Source organism: Ceratotherium simum, chromosome 16, assembly GCF_057802395.1.
Source record: "Ceratotherium simum simum isolate JZ-2026a chromosome 16, ASM5780239v1, whole genome shotgun sequence".
NCBI classification, from domain to species: domain Eukaryota; kingdom Metazoa; phylum Chordata; class Mammalia; order Perissodactyla; family Rhinocerotidae; genus Ceratotherium; species Ceratotherium simum.
Window position 1 is genome coordinate 38,862,921 of NC_141915.1, and position 6,324 is coordinate 38,869,244.

The window sequence follows — 6,324 nt, forward strand, 5'->3', positions numbered from 1 at the left end:
CTATCCACCTCTCCGTCACTATTTCCACCAGCCTGGTTAGGCCACCGTAATTTCTCACCTGGTAAAATCTCATTTCCCTGCCTTCAGTTTTATCCCTTACAGGGGCCAGCCCAGTGCCGTAGTGGTTAAGTTCTCAGGCTCTACATCAGCTGCCCAGGGTTGGCAGGCTGGATCCCGGGCATGGACCTACGCAATGCTTATCAAGCCATGCTGTGGCAGGCATCATCCCATATATAAAATAGAGGAGGATGGGCATGAATGTTAGCCCAGGGCCAATCTTCCTCAGCAAAAAGAGGAGGATTGGCAACAGATGGTAGCTAAGGGCTAATCTTCCTCACCAAAAAAAAAAAAGTTTTATCCCTTATAGATGTATGCGCTCCTTTATAGCTGAGAGTGATCTCTCTAAAATGCAGATCTGATTATATCAATCCCCTGCTTCAAAACTTTTAGTAGCTCCCCATTATTCATAATATAAAGCCCACATTTTTAACATGTTGGTCCCTTCATAACCTGACCCTTCTTACCTCTCCAGCCTCATAAGACTTCCTACCCCTCCTTCACTGTGCTAGAGCTAAACTTTTATTTCCCTGGCTAAACGCTCTTAACAAAAACGTTTTTTAAATAGGTAATACATTGTAAATATGTTTTAAAAGAAACAAAAGGCAGTGCAGTTAAAAAAGCCTCCTTACACCCTCATTATTCAGAGTTCATTTATCCCATGTTTCAAGCACCTTTATAATTTTATATTAAATATTTATGTTTAAGTCTTTGATCCATTTGGAATTTATTTTATTTAATTTCTAGTTGGCTATACATTCACCTCAACACCTTTAGAGAATCTCATTTTTCCCCGGCTGGTGTGAAATACTTCTTTCTCATATACTATATTCTCATTTCTGGCTTCTCTATTCCACTCCATGAATCCATCTGTTCATGTGCTGGTACCAAACTGTCCTAATTATTATAGTTTTGTTTTAATGACTAGTAGGCCTACTTTTCCCTCGCTACTCTTCTTTTTCTGGAATTTCCTGGCTCTTCTTATAATTTTATTGTTCCAAATGAACTTTAAAGTCAGCTTGTCCAGTTCCAGAAACAGTCCCATTTGTGTTTTTATTGAGGGATATGTTAGATTTATGGATTAATCAAGAGAATTATATTATAGCACTTATCACTCTGTATTGTAATTGCCTGTAAGATACTTGTCTGTATCCTTGTGAGTTCCGTAATACAAAGACCTTAGTTCATCTTTGTGTCCCTTATGCCTGGCACTGTTTCTGGCGTATGCTAGTTGCTCTCCATCCATTAAGCCATCTGATATTCAGTGCATTTCGAAACAAGTTTCAGACAACGGTACACTTCCTCCTAAATACTTCAGCGTGCACATCATTAACTGGAGTTCAATATTCGTTTACAGTGTTTGTTTTTCATTTGATGTTAACGTTATGTAAAATGAAATGCGTAAATCTTAAGTGTACATTCACTGTTTGACAGATGCATACATCTGTGTAACCCAAACCCTCAACAAGCAATGGAACATTAACATCATCCCCATAAAGTTCTTTCATTCCCCTTCCCAGTTAATCTCTCTTACACCCCCACTCCAGAGACAACCACTCTTGTGATTTTTTTCCACCATAGATTAGTTTTACCTGTTCTAGAGTTTCATGCAAATGGAGTAATACAACATACACTCTTTTGTATAAAGCTTTTATTCAGCATGTTTGTGAGATTCATCCATCTTGTATCAGTAACTCCTTCCTTTTCATTGATGAGTAGTAGTTCATTATATGACTAAACCACAGATTGTTAAAATCATTTTCCTGTTGGTGGGTCCCAGTCTGTTTTTGGTTTTGCCTGTTATCAATAAAGTCGCTATGAACATTTCTATATAGATCTTTTTGTATGCATATGTTTTCTTTTTTTTTTTTTTTAAGCGTATTTTTTCATTTATCTTGAGTAAAATCTTAGGAATGGAGTTGCTGGGCTGTAAGATTAGTATATCTTAGTTTTATACAAACTGCCAGATCTTTTCCCAAAATGGTATACCATTTTACGTTCCCACCAATTTGATTGCGAGTTGGTGTCTGGTGTTGTCAGCTTTTTAAATTTTGGTCATTCTGATACGTATGTGGTGTCACAATGTGATTTTAATTTGCATTTATCTGATGACTAATAACGTTGAATACTTTTTCACGGGCTTCTTGGCCATTGGTATCTCTTCTTTTATGAAATGTCTGTTCAAATCTTTTCTCCATTTCTTAATTGGGCTGTTGACAGTCTTTTTACTTTTTGTGTGTGTGTGAGGAAGATTAGTTGTGAGCTAACATCTGTTGCCAATCCTCCTCTTGTTGCTGTGGAAGACAGGCCCTGAGCTAACATCTGTACCCATCTTCCTCTACTTTATATGTGGGACGCCTGCCACAGCATGGCTTGATAAGGGGTGCGTAAGTCCATGCCTGGGACCCAAACCTGTAAACCCTGGGCTGCCAAAGCAGAGCACGTGAACTTGACCACTACACCACCAGGCTGGCCCGCAGTCTTTTTACTTTTGCGTTGTAGGAGTTCTTTATATATTCTGGATACCGGTTGTTCGTCAGATATATATTTTGCAAATAATTTCTCCTAGTCCGTGGCTTGCCTATTCATTTTCTTAACAGTCTTTTGATAAGCAGACATTTTAAATTTTGGTGAAGTCTAATTTGTCAATATTATTTTTATGCTTTTTGTGTCCTCTTGTTAAAGAAAAAATTGCTCATGACACTTGTGGAAGAACAACGGTAAGGAAAATTTTATTTAAGGGGAGACTATTGGAATAGGTATAGGGACCACTGCAATGGGGTGTTGAAGTGGGGGAGGGAGATTGGGCTCAAATCTGAATACAGTATGGGCAAGTGGGAATTTATAGCCAAGCAGCAGGGTGGGGGTTGGTGGGTGGAAAATTACTAAGAGGAAACATCAGGGGCAAGGAGGGGGATTCTGGCAAAACCAACCTAACAGGATTCTTGCTGAAGGCAGACCAGTGTGATCAGACTGATCACCTGGGGGGTGGTGGGGGATGGGGACCCCATTAGATATTGAGGGTGATCAGATATGGAGGATGGGGGATTCTGATTCTGGCTAAACTGACTGAGCAAGATTCTTGCTAAAATTGGACAATGCAGCCAGGAACATGGAAGTCAAGGCCTAGTTGAAAAAGAACTCAGAAGAGCCTGTCTAAAGTTTGATCATCGATAGAATCCTAGTCTAAGGAACTTTTGCCTACCCTCAAGTCAGAAAGATATTTTCCTCTGTTTTCCTTTTACAGTTTTTCTATCATCCTTCTTGAATTATTTTTTTTGAGACAATCATTTATTTTTTGGACTGGGCAAGGTCATTTAAAGAGGGGAAACATATCCATAAAAATGTGTTTAGCTTGGGTGTTATAGGCGTCAGCACTCACAACTCTACTCACTCAAGGCCACATGCAACCAGGAAGATGCTGTCATGCCACTCAAAATGCTTAGGAAGGCCCGGCCCCGTGGCTTAGCCGTCAAGTTTGCGCGCTCCGCCGCTGGCGGCCCAGGTTTGGACCCTGGGCTCGCACCGACACACCGATTCTCTGGTCATGCTGAGGCCGCGTCCCACATACAGCAACTAGAAGGATGTGAAACTATGATGTACAACTATCTACTGGGGCTTTGGGGGAAAAAAATAAATAAATAAAAAATTAAAAAAAAATGCTTAGGAAACTAGGGAGTTACAGAGCATGATAGTCCCCAATTCACCCATCTGCATTTTCTGCGGCTGGGCCGTTAACCCATAGCATTTGGCTGGTTCCCTGGTTATTAAGAAGTGAGTCTTCCTGCATTCTAGAGAGCCTTGGATAGTACACACTTCTGGATGTCACTGAAATCATAGTCAACTGTAATCTCAACTAGCACATCACTATATTTTTTGGACTACCATAGGTAGTAATGGGCCATCTCTCTAATTAATTTTTGTGTATGGTGTGAGATTCATCTTTTTTCCATATGGATATCCAGTTATCCCAGCACCAGTTTTTGAAAGGACTTTTTCTCCCCATTGAATTATTTTGGTGCTTTTTGAAAATCAAATGACCATGTAAGTATGAATCTGTTTCTGGGCTTTCTATTTTCCTCCACTGATCTATTAAATCCTTATGCTGGTACCCGCTGCCTTGATTACTGTAGCTTTATAGAAAGTGTGGAGGGCTGGCCCCGTGGCTTAGCGGTTGAGTGTGCGCACTCCGCTACTGGCGGCCCAGGTTCGGATCCCTAGCGCACACCGACGCACCGCTTCTCTGGCCATGCTGAGGCCGCGTCCCACATACAGCAACTGGAAGGATGTGCAACTATGACATACAACTATCTATTGGGGCTTTGGGTGAAGAAAAAAAGCGGGGGAGGACTGGCAGTAGATGTTAGCTCAGAGCTGGTCATCCTCAGCAAAAAGAGGAGGATTAGCATGGATGTTAGCTCGGGGGTGATCTTCCTCACACACGCACAAAAACAATAAAAAAATAATAAATAAAATGTTTAAAAAAAAAGAAAGTATGGAAAGGCAGTGTAAAGTCCTTCAATTTTGTTCCTTTCTTTAAAGATTACTTTGGATATTCTAGGACTTTTGTATTTCCATATAAATTTTAGAATAGCTTGACAACTTAAAAGACTGCTGGAATTTGATTGGGATTGTGGTGAATCTATGAGTTTGAGAATTGACATCCCGTATCACTACTGAGTCTTCAATATGTGAACATGGTATATTCTTTCATTTATTTAGGTGTTCTTTAATTTCAGCAATGTTTTGTAATTTTCAGAGTAGATTTCATTAAATTTATTCCTAAGTATTTATTTTTTTGTGATGCTATTTTAAATGGCATTGTTTTTGAAATTTCACTTTCCAATTGTTTGCTGCTAGTATATTGTGATAAAATAAATGTAAATATTTGGTCTTCATCCCTTGGCCAGAGCTCTTAAACCCTTGTAATTTCCCAAGTGATAACAGCAATAAAGGTGAAAGGAGCGTCTTTTGTTATTCATAAGCAGCCCCTTTCAACCACACCTGAGTTTATGTTAAAGCAGTGACTTTTGGAAAGCCCCTAAGGATGGGGATGGAGAAGAGCTGGTTGCCAGGGGACCTAATCATGTCATTAGAGGGTTGGACCTTTGAGCCCCACCCACTGACTGCAGGGGAGGGGAAGGGCTGGAGATTGATCACCAGTGGCCAATGATTTAATCAATGATGGCTATGTAATGAAGCCTCTATAAAAAAACCCTAACTTGAAGAGTTCAGGAGCTTCCTGGTTGATGAATGGGTGTAGATGCTGGGAGATAACCGGGAGGGTACCCCCCCTGGAAACAGCATGGAGGCTCAGCGCCTCTTCCCACATAGCTTGCCCTATGCATCTCTTCCATCTGGCTGTTTCTGAGTTGTATCTTTTTATGATAAACTAGTAATTTAGTGAGTAAACTGTTTTCCTGAGTTCTGTGAGCCATTCTAGCGAATTGTCAAACCTGAGGAAGGGGTCATGCAAACCTATGATTTATAGTTGGTGGTCAGAAGCACAAGTGTCAATCTGGACTTGCAATTGGCATCTGAAGTGGGGAAGGGACAGTCTTGTGGGGCTGAGCTCTTTAACCCGTAGGATCTGACGCTAACTCTAGGTAAATAGTGTCAGAATGGAATTGAATGGTGGGACACCCAGTTGATATCCACGGAGAGCTGGAGAAGTGCTTGCTGTGGGAAAAAAAACTCTACACATTTGGTGGTCAGAAGAATCGAGTCTGTGAGTAGGAAGAAACTGTGTTTTCCTTTCACATATAAAAGTATAATTTTTCGTATATTAACCTTATATTTTACAACCTTGCTAAATTCACTTATTCTTGTAGTTGTTTTATATGTATTCAGTATTTACTTAAATTTATTGGAGGGCCAGCCCTGGTGGCCTAGTGGTTAAGTTTGGCACATTCTGCTTCAGCGGGCTGGGGTTGGTTCCTGGGCGTGGACCTATACCACTTATCTGTCAGTGGCCATGCTGTGACGGAAGCTCACATACGAAAAGAGGAAGATTGGCAGCAGATGTTAGCTCAGCGAGAATCTTCCTCAGCAAAAAAAAAAAAAAAAAATTTATTTGAAAAAAATGTAAAAGAAAATCAATGCTTTGGAAAACAGTCTAGCAGTTCCTCAAAAGGTTAAACATAGTTACCATATGACCCAGCAAGTGCACCCCAGTTATATACTTAAGAGATATGTAAACATACATCATACAAAAACCTGTACATAAATGTTCATAGCAGCATTATTTATAATAGCCAAAACATGGAA